Below are 17,339 nucleotides of genomic sequence, written 5' to 3' on the forward strand. Positions count from 1 at the left end.
TTAGTTAATGTTTGTAAATTGACTTAAGAACCTCAGAAGACCTAAATTGGCATAGCTCCATTGAAAGCAGCTGAATACAAGACCTACTGTCTTATGTATGGACATCTAGCATATCGTGGTTACTAGCAGAATAGAAATAATGACAGATTGCTTTCCCTCTGCATGCAGCATAACATCCTCTGCAGAAATTGTTGCATCAGCCATATTTTGTGTGGCTAGGGCATGGTTTTCCATCAGTTAGTTATGTATATGCATTTTTATAGGCTCAACCACCAGATATCTATAGTAACTGGGACTTGGGAGATTCCATCTGTGGCCCAATAGATTACAACATGGTTGTTTGAGGAAACATTAGCTTAAAGAAATGTGTCTTGCAGGATACTCTAAAGACTGAAATCAGGTTCAACCTGAGCTCCTGAAGGAGTGAATTCCTGGGTCCTAGGCCCTGCTGTTGACTGTCAAAAGTTCAGATTTCAAGTGAAGTGCCCCTGCTGAGTACAGCAAACATGATGGCGAGCAGATAGTGCTGGACACAGTCACTGAGATAAAAGGGGCTCTAATCCATTCCGGACTCTAAAATGAAGGACAAGAACCATGAAACAGGCCTGGAATTTGTTTGATAACTACTACTGATGGCAGAGTGCCACTGGTGATGTGTTCATATCAGGGCCGCCCAGAGGATTCAGGGGGCGTGGGGTCTTTGGCGGCAGGGGGCCCCTGCCGCCGAATTGCCGCCGAAGACCCGGCACTTCGGCGGCGGGTCCCGGGGCGGAAGGACCCCCACCGTGGGTCTTCAGGGCACTTCGGCGGCGGGTCCCGGGGCGGAAGGACCCCCCGCCGCCGAACTGCTGCTGAAGACCCAGAAGCTCCGGAGGCCCGGGAAGGAACCCGCTGCAGGGGCCCCGAAAAACTCTCGTGGGGGCCCCTGCGGGGCCTGGGGCAAATTGCCCCACTTGCCCCCCGGGTGGCCCTGGTTCCTATTATTCATCCTTGGGTAAGAGGTAGGCTGCTCCATGCTGCACCAGCTGGAGCTCCCATGAACTATTGTGGCTTGAACAGGTACTTTGCATTAGTGTTTATTCTGGAGGTGACAAATGCATAAATCATTGTCACTAAGTCTGCATCGGAGAGGAACGGTGTGGTCATTTGACTAGTGGAAGGTTACAAAAAACCTACCTGCCCATTGCTGCTAGTTGGGTATCCTGGAGCAGTGAAGAATCAGAGGACCTGCAACTACATACTAATCTGACCACTCAAGATGGGCAGAGATCTTCCATGAAGGCATAAAAAATCACTTTTTCAGCCAGTCTCAAACTTGTTCCCACTTCTGGTCAACATCACTTCCATCTTCACTATGTTTAGTTTAGAGACCGGTCTTCATCCCGACACCAAATCACTAAGGAGAGTCAGTAACTCCATTTGCTGAGAAGTAGGCGGTCAGGAATGAGAAGTAGCAGCTGCACCTGCCTAGTCACTAGGCAGGTCAATGAGTGCAGCTGGGCCATAGCAGAACCATCCAAATTGCCTTTGCTAATCAGGTGGCTTGTTCATAACCCAGCAGTTGCAGAGGCTCGGTAGCTGCTCAACACCCACACTGTGGATTCTGGTTCTGACCCCTGCTCTGAGCACTAGGCATGACTGCCTATAACCCAGTCCCCTGCCCGAGGCCAAGAGCTGGGTATCTGTATATCAACCTCCCCTTGTGGCCTGAGAGAGATGCTAAATAACTGACCTATTTGTTCTGTGCAGAACTCCACAGCTGAGTGACCTCAAGAAAGATTAGGAATGGTCACCCATTGCCACTATCTAGGATGTCTCTAAAAGGAACACGGGGCATCAGCACAAAGTGACTCTGCTTATACCTGCCAAGTTTTATAGGTGGGAAAGCAATACCTTAGCATGGATGTTCGTGAGATTATGCCATCTCCATGTCATGCCATGCCTGCCTAAAAATTGACAGGAATGAATTCAATTCTATAAATCACAACACTTCCAGTTAGATAATACCAAAATATTTTAAATGATTGAACTGGAAAAAATGGCACAAGTATATGCTTTACCTTATAAATTGCAAGTTACCATAGCATACAAATAAGGCTAAACGTGCCCAAAACCTCCATACCAGTTTCTTTATATTCTATAGAGGATTAAATTCTGAGTGACAATAACTCCTTCAGTTTTATATTTTAAGAAATTTCCCTTGTAAGTTTACACTGTGCTTAGGATCACAAGGAAATATTAAGATTTTCTAAGAAGCACTGCCAATTGTTTTATAGATAGTGTCTGTATTGCCAGAAACTAAGATTCAATTTAGTAATTTAGACCAATAATCATAGTACTTGTATCATGTGAACTGATGTTAGAGCAGGAAACTCAAAAGACAAAGCAGAAATCTGAAGGAATCTCTGTTGATGCAAAGTGAAATAAAGAGGATTACAAGTTACAACACTCTGCCTCTGAGGACATAATAGGACTCTCCCGGAACACTCATTCTACTTATCTAGAATCTTGACCTTCTTCTGCACCTTTTGATCAGCATGCCGGGGACTGCCGGAGACTTATCTGTTACAGCAGGAATTTGCCCTGTGCCTCATGCACCCATTTTACTGGCCACTTGCACACTGGATTATGGGACTAACACTTCAACACTCAAGTGGAAACCTGAGAGCAGTTCATGGTCTCCATCACAGGCAAGGTGTAACAGAGTCAAGTGGGAGGTCAAGCAGAACTAACTGGGTGAGGTGCAGCAGACTTCCTGACTCTTGCCAGCTTAATGGAAGCTGATTGCTGCCAGTGGAAAAAGGAAACGTCCTCAGGCCATTTAAAAATGGCAGAATGATTGTTTAATATAAGCACAGTCCTAATCCCCACAAGGATCATCAAGAAAATACAGTGTACTCAATGTTTTCTGTATATGCCTCAGATTAGCACAGTGCTTAGTTAGAGCTAGCAGGCCAAAATTCTCTGCAGGTCCCAGCATGCAATGCTCCATCTTGATCCAAATAGTGGCCCAAAACTCAAGACAGATGTTGTAGACTGGATAGTCTGTAGCCCTAATCCACAGAGGGGACTGTGTTGCAATGCTGGACATTGCCATACCTAACTTTTAGGCACCTAGAAAAAAAAAAATCATTGGAACAACAATGGGATTTACAAAGCCTAAATTAGGCCCCTAGCCTGCCTGTACAATGAGTGGGAATAGACAGGTGCCTACATGCTGGGCAGGGAGCTGTGTCCTAAGCCCTTCCCCTCACATGGAGTTAGGTGCCCAAATCTAGGCTGAAGGAAGGTGCCTATCTCTGCTTGCAATCCACAGCAAGGAACCCCACTCCTGGAGTCAGACATCTTAGACACCTAAGCCACTCTTGGAAGAAACTGGAGGAAGAAATGGTGGTGCCCTTAAAACTCTTAGCCCAGTGGTTAGGAGTCTCCGCACTACATCCTGAGTATTTGAACTGGGGTCTCTCACATTGGAGAGGAGCGCTCCAGCCACTGGGCTGTGGGGGTATTCTGATGTGGGACTCCCTTGGTCTCTCCTACTGAAGTTGTTCCACTTTGGATAAATTAGAGTCAATGGAGTGAAGGAACCTGGGTCTTCTGCCTCCAGTTGGGTGCCCTAACAAGCAGGCCATAGAATCAGTCACTCTCACGCTAGCCCATTGGCTGCTCTAGCCACTATGCTAAAAGTTATAAATGCGACAGCACTACCACTGCCTCCTGGATTTTGAATGGGGTTCAATTCAGTAGGCATGGTCAGATCACACCTGCTGAATCGGGCCCCATGGGGAAGGTAGCCACAGGAATGCTTATCTTCTGATAGTTTATTGATCGCACAGGGCTTAGGTGGGAGATAGGTGTCCAGATGCCTAGAGTCAGGCAGCAGTGTGCACATCCAGGGGCAGAAACACAGGTGCCTAGGAACGCACACAGCACAAATGAGAGTGCCGAGTAAGTTTAGGCACCTGCAGGTTTAGGTGGCAGCCTAGCAGATGGGGGTTGTGGATCACAATGGCCCCTAAATCTGACTTAGGCTCCTACATTTAGGGCCTAAATCCCTTTGTGGAGCTGGGCTCACAGGCTACACCTCTGTGCTGAAGATTCCAGAAAGGGAGTGGTCTCTGATAACAAAGAAAGATGGAGCAGAGACTGGGGAGGAAGGTCTGTTCAGTTTGTAACTTGTTGCTATTTTCTCTAATAAATGGCCAACATTTATGAAGGTCTGTGGTTCCCTATATTGTGATACTCTCAGTCATGGTTTTACACTTAATCAGAAGTAGAGGGTTAATTACAGAGCTGCTTAGAATCCATCCAAGGGGAGATGAAAAAGGGAAAGCAGCTCAAAACTATCACTCATTTATTGATCAGTGCACTCCAGTATGCTATGTACTGGCAAAGAAGGTGGCAGCCTCAGAAAGACTACCTGACTTGATTGGATTACTGAGTGTATACAGACCTACACAAGATGCTAACAGACAAGGTCCCAACCCTGATCTAACTTGAGCAATCTAACTCAGAAGAAGATACACAGTTAAGATCCAAGAATGTGCAGAGGAGACTGTGTGGAAAGAAGCCTTTCCCAGGGGAGAAAGAGAGCATAAAGAAAAAGAAAAAAGTATTGAGGAGCCTAAGGAATGAGACGAGTAGGAGGAGGAAAGAAATTTTAGAGATTGAACACTCATGGTCCCTCTCCGCCATCAACTGTATAAGCACAGTAAACACTTATCTTCAGCTGCTACCTCCCTCCCCCACCCAAAAAACTGTTTTAGACTACAAAAATCCAATATTTAATTGCAACTTTTATCACCATTATTTTTACTTACAGTGTACCACTAGTGAGCATGGCACTTTTCAGCCATGGAAGAAAGTACACCCTGGCTGTGAAGTACTTACAGTCTAAATTAGAGACACAGGGGAAGTGGATATCATACAAAGTAAAGTGATTGAGTTGTTTAAGAGAACAAGCAGAGGAAAGCGCTCTGCCTTTTAAGAAACTGTAGCCTTTCCTGTGTCAGCAGCATGTTGGACTCTCAGAGATTCACAATGATCACCCTCCTTCATGAGACTTTCCTTTCCCCACACTGGCAGACAGACTTGGGAAATCAGAAGCAAGTAGTGGCTAGTCCCCAGTCAATGGTGAGGATTTCACTATAGTTAAATCCACAGGACCCTCTGTTGCTTCTTACTATAGTTATTCAAACTCTGAGTGCCGTTTTCCATATTCTGTTTCAAAGGTTTGACTTTCCCTACTTCATCACTATCCTGTACACAGGTTTTGGTTGTTGTGTACCATGGATCAAGTTTTTCTATTATTTGTAATTTACCTGCTTCCAGTTTTTTTGGAACTCAGCTTCTCTTTCTCAGGGTTCAGCTGGGACAGTTCACTCCTCCCACAGTCCTGTCAGGCTTGCTGCTCTTTAGGCTAACTGATGGCATCCTGAATACATTAATACTGGTGGGGGAGGGGACCTTTCTAGCATTTAATACTCTTGCCTGATCAAACAATTCTTTACAGTGATTAACTCTTACAGGACTTAAAGGAGGCGAGGGGAGGGCAGAGGCAGAAGGCTGTCTCTCACAGATCACTATCATTGAGGATTTGGTTAGGCTGGTAATTGACACCTGGCTTTCTAAATTATAGGGCTTGGAATAAAATAAAAGGATTAAAGCCATGTGTCTGCTTGTGGGTATTACATGCTTTAGGATCACAGTTCCCATCCTTATGCATGAAAGTCACAGATCTGTTAAGTTTCATCCCCTTTGAAAGATGTGGCAAAACTGAAACATTGGGGGTTGATGAGCAGATCTTTAAAAACCATAGGAGCTGGGACTAGGGATGCTGTCACACCCCCTGGCTTGAAATGGTTTCCATTATATACAGAGTTTACAGTTTGGTTCAATGACTCTCAGCACCCCTTCTTAAGACAGTAAAAACAAAGAGGAACTCCTAGAGACTTCAAAACCAGCAATAGAATATGCAGTACAGTCACCTTAAAAGTCTGATGGTGCCACAAAACCTTGGAAATAGTTTATCATGGAACCCTTAAAAAAATCTGCCTCCTTTTTGGATTCATTCAAGAAGCAAGGCCCAGTAGCATTTTTAAAGTTTTGATTTCAATTCAAAACAGGGAGGACACACCATGCTGGAATGTGTGTCCCAAGCTGCTCTTCCCTCCCCAATTCAGAATATTGTCTACATAAATACGTGCTTTGAAATGGAAGCAAGAGTTTTTACAATGACTTCCAGGACCTGCTCTCTCAAGAGTGAATTGAAACTGCAGCTAAAGACTTGCCCCCTTTAAAGACTCATTTGATGGGGGCTGGAATATCCCAGAACTGGTGATGACACATAACCCTCTTCATGTCTGGGGATGCAGTTATCAGTATAAAGATGCCCTATACTGGTATAGCTTGTTTCACTTCCCAATCTAGAATAAGCACTTCTACACTAGTGTAAGTGACTACACTCTTACAGGGGGTGCAGATAGGGATGGATATAAAAACACTATCACAGAGTTTTAAAGGAGGTAAAAAGCATGTTAATGACATTTGTGGGTGACATTACATTGGGAGGAGTTGTGAACACCAAGAAACAACATGGGAGGAAACAGAAAATGGAAGCAAGCAGAAAAACAAAACATAAGTTTAGATAGAAAAAAATAAAAAGTTAATACATCTGGGGGGTGATAGGTAAATGTCCCTCTATGTGACTGCTCCAAGCAGATGTCATGAGGTTCCCAGAACTGAAGGCAAAGGGAGATATTGACAAATTAGAGAGTTCAGAAAGAAGCAAAAATAAGTACAGGTCTAGAAAAACTGATTAGGAAAGATTAGAAGAGTTAGTAATATGCAGCTTTTCTAAGTGATAACTAAGGGATGTTAATCCTGCCTCAATATATGGGGATGGAGTAGATGACCTCTTGAGGTCCCTTCAAGTCCTATACATCTATGATCCCATAAAAACAAAAACAAAAAAACACACCACTTACTTATAAAGAGCAAACACTAGAAGGGAGAAGAAGTACTGATGGTTATATGTAGGGCTATGACAAACAATGACATTAAGACAGGATAAAACAGGGTAAATATGAGAGATCTATTTAATGGCAGAATAATAATTTTCTAAAGGAAATGGCGGACACCCCACTGCTTGGGGCAATGAAAACTAGATTGGAGAAAATGTTAGTAAGTGTTCAGTAGCAAAACAACCTCATACTGGCAGGGGGATGCATTAGATCGGGGTCAACAACCTCTGGCACGCGGCTCGCCAGGGTAAGCACCCTGGCGGGCCGGGCCAGTTTACCTGCCACGTCCGCAGGTTCGGCCGATCGCGGCTCCCACTGGCCACGGTTCGCCGTTCCACGCCAATGGGGGCTGCGGGAAGCGGCGCGGGCCGAGGGATGTGCTGGCCGCAGCTTCCCACCGCCCCCATTGGCCTGGAGCAGCGAACCGTGGCCAGTGGGAGCCGCAATCGGCCGAACCTGTGGACCCGGCAGGTAAACAAACTGGCCCGGCCCGCCAGGGTGCTTACCCTGGTGAGCCGCGTGCCAGAGGTTGCTGACCCCTGCATTAGATAGTCTAATTACCCCAGACAGATGGAAAGGAAGGATGGCTCAGGGTACTAACCTGGGCTTGGTTCCCTGCTCGGTCATAGGACTTCCTGAATGACCCTGAGCAAGTCACTTAGGGCCAGATTTAAAGTATTTATGTCCCTAATTCCCACTGAAATCAACAGGAGTGAGACACTGGTGTGCCTTTAAGAATCTGGCCTTAAGTCTCTGCTGTGCCTCAGTTCCCCATCTGTAAAAAGGGGATACTATTATTTCTGTACCTCACATGGACATTGTGAATTATTCAAATACAATGTTGATGGGGGACGTATAAATATCTTAGATGGGTCATCTTGGATTTTAATGATTCTGTACTTTAAAGACTTTATAAAAAAAAACAACACAAGTTGTTTGTAAAACAGCTCTTCCTTCACGCCAAACACCTGGCAAGAGCCAAGTAGGACTCTGCTATGCTTTTCTGCATTGTCATCAGTACTTAGAAGGGAACACAGCATCTTGACCTCAGGGAAGAACTGGATTTTCAAATTTTTGGTTTTAAATTGAAGTATATTTGATTTTTACACCAGCAGTTCTCAGACTGAGGGTCGAGACCCCATTTTAATGGTGGTAGCACGAGCCCCACTGCCCAGGGCCAAAGCTGAAGCCTGAGGGCTTCAGTCCTAGGTGGGACTCACTAGTTACAGCTCCCCCTCCCCTACTTGGGGCTAAAGCCCCAGGGCTTTAGCTTTGGCTCCCCTGCCTGGGGTGGCAGGGCTTGGGAGGGCCCAGGCTTCGGTCCCCCGTCCTGGGCTCACGTAGTAGTTTTTCTTGTTCAGAAGAGGGTCATGGTGCAATTAAGTTTGAGAACCCCTGTTTTACACCGATGCATATGTTAGGTTAATAATTAGCTAGATTTGCTGTTCTGGCAGCATTTAAACCAGGGGTCTCAAACACGCAGCCCGAGGGGCTCTTCTGTGCGGCCCGCCAAGCTCCCCGCACCCCCACCCCACCCCTCTGCCTATCTCCAGGCCAGGGGTGGGCAAACTACAGAAGCGGCTGGCAGCATGTCCCCTTGGGGAGGGGGGAGGAGGCAGAGGGCTCCTGTGTTGCCTCACTTCAAGGTACCGCCCCCTGCAGCTCCCATTGGCTTGGAACAGGGAACCGCGGCCAATGAGAGCTTTGTGGGAGGTACCTGGAGGAGCAGCAGCAGGGAGCCCTGTGCCCACCCCCGCTCCCCCAGGGGCCGTGGGTCTAGGTAAGCAGCGTCGGGCCGGAGCTTGCACCCTGCACCCCAACCCCCTGCCCTGAGCTCCCTGCCACACCCTGCACCCCCAGTAGCAGGGAAGGGGCAGCGTTGGGGTGGGGACTTTGGGGAAGGGGTGGGAAGAGGTGGGGCCTCATGGAAGGGGTGGAGTGGGGGTGGGACCAGTGACAGTGAGGCGGGGGTGTCAGTGATGGCCAATGCACTAGTCCTCATGTGGCCCCCGTGGTCATTTGAGTTTGAGACCCCTGATTTAAACAACCTGGAAGGAGAAAATGAATGACAATACTCTATTGTGTTATTCTTTAATGATAATGACAGGCTCCCTGTAAAGAGAGAGCTTGTGCCTATGATCATGAAACTGTAGGAAGGAGATGGGATGGACCTGTGTTGTAAATAAGAGGATCTGCTCTGTCTGTGTATCCCTAGCATATGTTTGAAGCTAGATTAATTCTGACCTGTAAGAAACAAAGCAGAGGCAACTTGTTACCTGCTGCTGCTCCAGCAACTGCTTCCTACGTAGGAAGCCTGCCTGAGCTTGCCATTAATTTATTACACCCATCTTTTTGAAGTTGTCCTATGACAGTGTGAAGAGGCTGTTGCTGCAGCGTTCTCTTTTGCTTTTTTCCTCCTCTTGCCAATCTTTTTTTCCCCCCACAGGTTCTCTCCTTTGGGGACAGACCAGGAATGAGGAACATGCAACCATACACATGAAACAGAAAACATCCTCTTTGAATAGGTAGATAATAATGAAAGGCTGATATAGTGCCATATACACAAACAAAGCACATCCCCTTTGGGAATGCATGGTGTTTGCTTTGTTATAAAAGCGTTTACATTTTTTGAAGGGAAATTTTTTTTTTGACAGGTACGTGACCTATTTTTAAATCAGCCTTCCACCGGAGCCAACAGCGGCTTCCAACTTCAGGCATATGATTATGGTCACAGAACCTCGCTAGTGTTTGATTAGAAATAGTTGATGACTTATGGGCATTTACTGCTACTTCATGAAAGCCAACTAAAGCTCTCCTGGAAATAAGTTAATATTGCCTCATCTTCGACAGAAACATTCTAACGGTGATAAACCTCTTAACCAGAGCTGGTAGTGGACAGGTTGAGTCAACTGCATGCAACTAGCTTGGTCTTCCATTAAAAGGACCCTTTCCATCTGTTAGGGAGGTCATTATGCTTCCAACTTGCTGAATACCATGCAGTTAGAGATCCTTCTCTCCATACTTGAAAGGATCCATACAATTCATCAGTTCAGCATCACTGGTGCAGGACAGTGTCTCAAATATAATGGCACTAAAATTCTTGTGATAATGCAACATTTTATATAGACAGATTTGGCTATGCAGTTAAAAATAAAAACAATTGAATATCTTCCAGGTTAAAAAGGCCTAATATTGTATGTTCATAGATATATTGCCACTGAAGATGTTATAAGAGGAAAGGACAGACTACATATAAAGTGATCCAAATTTCCCCCCTCCGCCCCCCACAAAAAAAAATTGTAAATGGCTCTGTGGTTTCCTAAGTGACTAAAACCTTGGTGGAAATTTCAAAACAGAAGATGGGCCAATAAAAAGCAAAGATGGAAAAATGCTTACAACTCAGCTGGAACAGAAAAATAGCTAGATGGAGCATTTCAAAGAAGTTCTCTGCAGACCCAGATACATTAAGCACCAGATTTTGATGAAACGTGAATCTGATCAATCTGACATTAACATCAATCCATCAGAGATGTCAGAAGTACAGGCTACACTCAAGAAGCTGAAAAACAGTGGCAGGAGATGATCAAGTGACAGCAAAAACGCTAGCAGCATTTAATACCACCACTTTAATGAAATTGAAACAACTGTTTAATGAAGTCTGGAGAAAAGAGAAGACCCCTGGCCAGTAGAAGCAAAGAATCTGTTACAAGACCCAGTGTGATCTCACTGATTAGTAACTGGAGAGGAGTTTCCTTATAACACAGTAGTAGTGCAAGTCTTCAAGGCTACTGCGGAAAAACAAGGAATTCTTTGCACTGGTCTTCATGGTTGAGGATGTGAGGGAGATTCCTGAACCGGAGCCATTCTTTTTAGGTGACAAATCTGAGGAACTGTCCCAGATTTAGGTGTCATTAGAGGAGGTTTTGGAACAAATTGATTAACTAAACAGCAGTAAGTCACCAGGACCAGATGTTATTCATCCAAGATTTCTGAAGGAACTCAAATGTGAAATTGCAGGACTAGTAATTATAGTCTGTAACCTATCATTTAAATCAGCTTCTGTACCAAATGACAGCTAATGTGACACCAATTTTTAAAAAGAGCTCCAGCGGTGACCCTGGCAATTACAGGCCAGTAAGCCTGACTTCGGTACTGGGCAAACTGGTTGAAACTATAGTAAAGACCAAAATTGTCAGAAACAGATGAATATAATCTGTTGGGGAAGAGTCAACATGGTTTTTGTAAAGGGAAATCATGCCTCACCAACCTACTAGAATTCTTTGGGGGGGAGGGGTCAACATGCATGTGGACCAGGGGGATCCAGTGGATATAGTGTATTTAGATTTTCAGAAAGCCTTTGACAAGATCCCTCACCAAAGGCTCTGAAGTAAAGTAAGCTGTCACGGGATAAGAGGGAAGGTTCTCTCATGGATTGGTAACTTGTTAAAAGATAGAAAACAAAGGGTAGGAATAACTGGTCAGTCTTCAGAATGGAGAGAGGTAAATAGTGGTGTCCCACAGGGGTCTGTACTGGGCCCAGTCCTATTTAACATTCATAAATAATCTGGAAAAAGGGGTAAACAGTGAGGCAGCAAAATTTGCAGATAACACAAAACTACTCAAGATTGCAGTCTGTCTGGGACTTAACTAAGCTACAAAGGGCTCTCTCAAAACTGGGTGAATGGGCAACAAAATGGCAGCTGAAATTTATTGTTGATAAATGCAAAGTAATGCACATTGGAAAACAATCCCAACTATACATATAAAATGATGGGGTCTAAATTAGCTGTTACCACTCAAGAAAGATCTTGGAGTCATTGTGGATAGTGCTCTGAAAACATCCACTCAGTGTGCACCGGAAGTCCAAAAAAACCCCACAATGTTGGAATCATTAAGAAAGGGATAGATAATATGACAGAAAATATATTGCCTCTATATAAATCCATGGTATGCCCACATGTTGAATACTGCATGCAGATGTGGTCGCCCCATCTCAAAAAATATATTTGAATTGGAAAAGGTTCAGAAAAGGGCAACAAAAAATGATTAGGGGGTATGGAACAGCTTCCGTATGAGGAGAGATTGAAAAGTCCCGGTCTTTTCAGCTTGGAAAAGATATGACTAAGGGGGGATACGATAGAGATTTATAAAATCATGACTGGTGTGGAGAAAGTCTTGGTAGTCCATCAAATCCGATGATGACAAATCTGTGCAGATCATCAGTTGTTGGTCTTATGGTGTGCCCTCTGGTGACTGTACAAGCCAATTCTAGAGGTGCACATTTTGCTGCAGATGGTGCATGGGAAGTTCGCGGTCAGTGGATTGTGCGCTGCTGATGCTCTGTGACGTCGTTCGCGTGCCTCTTGTAGATGCCGGCAGCAGTCTTCCTCAAAGGCGATGCAGGTATTTCTGACTGTTGCACGCCACTGTGTTCTGTCGCTGGCGGCGTCCTCAAGATCCCTAGGTTTGATACTGCTGTAGTGCAGATTGGCTTTGATGGTGTCCTTGTAACGTTTCCGTGGATGACCTATATGCTGGATGCCCTGGGAGAGCTCACCATACAGAAGCTGGCGGGGGATTCTGTTGGCATCCATGCAGCTGACATGACCAGTCCAACGTAGCTGTGACTTCATGATCATCATTTCGATGCTTGTCATCTGGGCTCTCTCGAGGACCTCGAGATTGGGCACTTTGTCTTGCCAGCGGATCTTCATGATGTTGCGGAGGCAGCGCATGTGAAATGCTTCGAGCTGCTTGATGTGACGCCTATATAGTGTCCAGGTTTCGCACCCGTACAAAAGAGATGAAAGAACAACAGCTCTGTACACAAGCAGTTTTGTTGACATCCGGATGTTGTGGTGATTTAAAACTTTGACACGCAGACAGCCAAGTGCCTGGCTTGCTTTGGATATTTGTGTGTTGATCTCATTATCCAGTGATGGATCACTGGATATGACACTACCCAGGTATTTAAAGTTCTCCACTACTTTCAGCTGAGCGCCGTCAGTGGAGATACTCGGGTCAGAAGCATTTGATCCAGGTGCAGGTTGATGGAGAACTTCTGTCTTTCCGAGGCGGATAGTTAGTCCGAAAAGTTGCGAGGTCTCAGCAAACTTGTTGACAATGTGCTGAAGATCATTTTCAGTGTGCGCCATGAGGGTGCAGTCGTCAGCAAAGAGTGCCTCAAGAAGGAGTTTCTGCACTGTCTTAGTCTTTGCATTCAGGCAACGGAGGTCAAAAAGTGAACCATCGTGCCGGTATTTCAAGTATATACCTCGGTCCATATCTTTCATTGCATGGTTAAGGACACATGCAAAGAACAGGTAAAATAGGACAGAAGCGAGAACACATCCTTGTTTCACGCCGTTGGTGATGTTAAAGGGGGCTGATGTGGCTCCATCAGACAATACTTCGCCTGTCATGAAAAAGCCGTATAATCTGGGCACATTTTCTTGGGCAGCCAAATCGTGTTAGAATGGTCCAAAGGGCTTCCCTGTTGATGGTATCAAATGCCTTTGTCAGATCTATGAAGACAGCATACAGGTGCATGTTCTGTTCAATGCACTTCTCTTGTATTTGTCTGACAGCAAACACCATGTCGACTGTGCTCCGGCCAGGTCGAAAACCACATTGACTTTCAGGTAGATTTGCCTTGGAAATACTGGCTATTAGGCGGCTCAAGATGATGCGGGCGATGATCTTCCCTCCAACGGAGAGGAGGGATATGCCTCTATAGTTTCCACATTCTGCTTTGCTGCCTTTGTTCTTGAAAAGGGACAATAGTAGCATCGCGAAGGTCCTGTGGTAGGTTTTCATCCTCCCAGATGTTGATGATCACGCTGTGGAATGCTGCTAGTGCTGCTGCTTTCTCTCTCTGCTGGTATCCAATCTTTTCCAGGAGCTTTCCCTGAACTCATCTGGCTAACAGCTTTCTTAATCTCAACTATAGTGGGCGGAAAGTCAAGATCTGTCAGAGCAGGTTGTTGTGGAATTTCATTAAGGACATTATTATTCACGGTTGATGGTCTATTGAGAAGGTTGCTAAAGTGTTCTCGCCATCTTTCGTTGATGCCTTCTTTATCTTTAATCAGCATTGTGTTGTCTAATGAGAGCAATGGGGTGGTCCTTGGTTTAAAGGGTCCATAGAGAGAGTCTTAATAGCACTAAAGAACATCTTTAAGTTGTGGGTCTCAACATAGTGCTCAATTTCTTTGGCTTTGCTCTCCCACCAGTTGTCTTCTATCTGACGGAGGTCTTTCTGTGTTTTGCTCTGAAGGTACTTGAAATGGTCCCGTTTAGAGACTGAGGAGGGGTCATTCTGCCATTCGATAAAGGCTTTTCTCTTTACTTCCAATGCTGAGCATATTTCTTCTTGGTTCTCATCAAACCAATCCTGATGTGTTCTTTTCTTTGGTCCAAGAGATGTTATTGCTGTGTCAGTCACTATCTGCTTGAACTGGTCCCACTTTTCGGTTACAGTACCGATCAGTTGTCCATGGGATGTCAGTTTGTCATCAAGATTCTTCTGGAATTTGTTGAAACATTGAGCATCCTTCAGTTTGGCTATATTGAAAGCAGGTCGCACATGCTTAGGGCGTTTGTGCCGAGAAGGAACGATGTAGAGTTGAAGAGACGTCCTGACTAATCTGTGATCTGTCCAGCACTCTGCGCCTCGCATTACTCTGGTAATCAGTACGTCTCGGATGTCTTGCCTTCTAACAATGACATAATCTATCAGATGCCACTGTTTGGACCTAGGGTGCATCCACGTCATTTTGTATTTGTCCGCTTGTCGGAACAGAGCGTTGGTAATGGTCAGGTCATTTTCAGAACAAAGACTCAAAAGAAGTAATCCATTACTGTTCATTTTGCCTACACCATGTGGCCCGATTACTCCTTTCCAGTTCTCGCTATCAGCCCCGACTCAGGCATTGAAATCTCCAAGTAGGAGTAGTTTATCTGTTACAGGTGTGGCCTTGATCAGTCTGTCAAGATCTTCAGAGAATTGTTCCTTTGAGTTGTCAGAGCATGTTAAAGTGGGTGCATATGCACTGATGATGGTGACATGACTGGCATTTAGTGGGAAGCGTAGCTTCAGCAATCTTTCATTGATACCCACTGGAAGGTCTGGGAGTTGATGCATCAATAAGGTTTTTATTGCCAGACCAACTCTGTGTATTCTGTCCTCTGTCTCAGTCTTACCCTTCCAGAAGAAGATGTAACCACCTCCTGGTTCACTCAAGAAACCTTCCCCAGGCAATCTTGTTTCACTTAATGCCGCTATATCAATGTTATAACAGACTAGTTCTCGAGCAATGAGAGCTGTCCTTCTCTCAGGTCTTGCAACAGCTTCTCGATCCATGAGGGTACGAACATTCCATACACCAATGGTAAGTTTTCTCACATTTTTCTTTTGGTTTCGGCCACAGATTGGGTTGAACTGCCAGCCGTGGCTTGCTGGCCAGTTGTTATAGGGCAGGCAATTTTTAGGCCACCTTTTCTAGGCCCCTCCCTTACTAGGGTGAGCAGTGCTGTCCTGAAGAGGGCTGCTCAGACGCCTGGGATACTGCCGGGCAACTCTGCTGCCCCAAGTACAGAGCTGGACGACCACCTATCCACAGGCCTTGACGAAAGACATCAAGGCCATCCACTGCAACCAAAGAAGTTACCAGTCATGACGATTTTTTGTACCATTGGTGTCTGGCTTCTAAGGTCGAGAGAGTGGGATTGCTCTCGTGCAACGGCTCTACCACTCAGAAGCTTTCACACACAGGTCCTGTGCAAATCATCAAACATCATCATCATACTACCCAAGTCCTGCGGCGATGGGGGAGGGGCAAAGCGACAGGTGGAGGTTACCACTGGGAGTCGTAGTCCCAATCCTGCACGCAGGTGGAGAAAGTAAACAAGTGTTATTTACGCCTTCTCATAAGGACAAGAACTAGGGGCCATAGGGTGACCAGATGACAAAACTGAAATATCGGGAGGAAAAAAAAGCCGCCGGAGCGACCCCCCTGCACCAGCTTGCCTCGTCTCCACCTCCCCCCGTTGGGGAAGGTGCCCAGCTGGTGCAATCCCGCGGGTGGCCCTGGAGTGGGGGCAGCAGGCCCCAGCCCCCCAGTCCCGCTCGGGTCCCGCAGGGGAATGAACGGCGCTGCCGCTGCCTCCGTCACGGGGCGGGGCTTCCCTACAGCCCGCCATGCGGGGCGGCACAATCCCGTCACCCCAAGTGTGCCTGGGCCCGGCCCGGGCCCAGCTGCCCCGCAGAGCACTGCGGGCGGCCCCGGAGCGGGGGCAGCAGGCCCCAGCCCCCCCGTCCCGCTTGGGTCCTGCAGAGGAACGAACAGGGCTGCCGCTGCCTCCGCCTCCACGTGGCAGGAGGTGAAGCCCCGTCAGAGTCCCCGCGCGGGCAGCTGCTGCCCCCCCACTCCCACCCCCACCCATGGGCGCGTACAGGGAGCCGGTTCCCCAGGCCAGACCCGGGGCTGCCCTGGCAGGTACCGCCCCGCCATCCTGCCTGCGCTCGGGGCCAGGCCGGACTTACTCACCCCCGCGCTCCCCTGCACCTCCCTCCAGCACTTGCGCCGCCATACAGCTGATTGGCGCAAGCCTGGGAGGGAGGAGGAATGGTGTGCTTGGGGAAGAGGTGGGGATTTGGGGAGGGATCCAATGGGGGAAGGCGGGAGCAGAGTCGGGGCGGGGGGGCGCGAGCCCCTCGGGGCTCCGCCTGTGCGCGGGGGCGGAGGGCAAAATTGCTTATTTGTCCAGTGTCCTGACCGAACATCAGTTGGGACATGAGAAACAAGCAAATATCAGGACAGTCCTGATAAAATCAGGACGTCTGGTCACCCTAAGGGGCCACCAAGTGAAATTAATAGGCAGCAAGTTTAAAACAAAACAAAAAAGGAAGTATTTTTCACACAATGCATAGTCAACCTGTGGAACTTCTTGCCAGAGGATGTTGTGAAGTCCAAGACCATAGCAGCATTCAAAAAGAGAACTAGATAAATTCATGGAGGATAGCCATTGATGGACCTATTAGCCAGGATGGGCAGGGATGGTGTCCCTAGTTTCTGTTTGCCAGATGCTAGGAATGTGCAACAGGGAAGGGATCACTTGATGATTACCTATTCTGTTCATTCCCTCTGGGGCACCTGGCATTGGCCACTGTCAGAAGACAGACTACTGGGCTAGATGGACCTTTGGTCTGACCCAGTATGGCTGTTCTTATATTATATTCTATAGTGTGAAGAAGAAAGAGGAAAAGATGCAAAGCTTAAAGAACAAGCTGGATTCAGGTCCAAGAGATCCTGTGTA

At 46.6% G+C, this 17,339-nt stretch overlaps 1 pseudogene; it reads right to left on the reverse strand.

Annotated features, from left to right (window-relative positions):
• LOC135876224 (uncharacterized) overlaps window positions 1–15,698 on the reverse strand; it is a 38,359-nt pseudogene extending 22,661 nt beyond the window's left edge.
• Window positions 15,699–17,339: the final 1,641 nt, after the last annotated feature.

The sequence above is a fragment of the Emys orbicularis genome, chromosome 3 (assembly GCF_028017835.1).
Source record: "Emys orbicularis isolate rEmyOrb1 chromosome 3, rEmyOrb1.hap1, whole genome shotgun sequence".
In the NCBI taxonomy this organism is placed as follows: Eukaryota; Metazoa; Chordata; order Testudines; family Emydidae; genus Emys; species Emys orbicularis.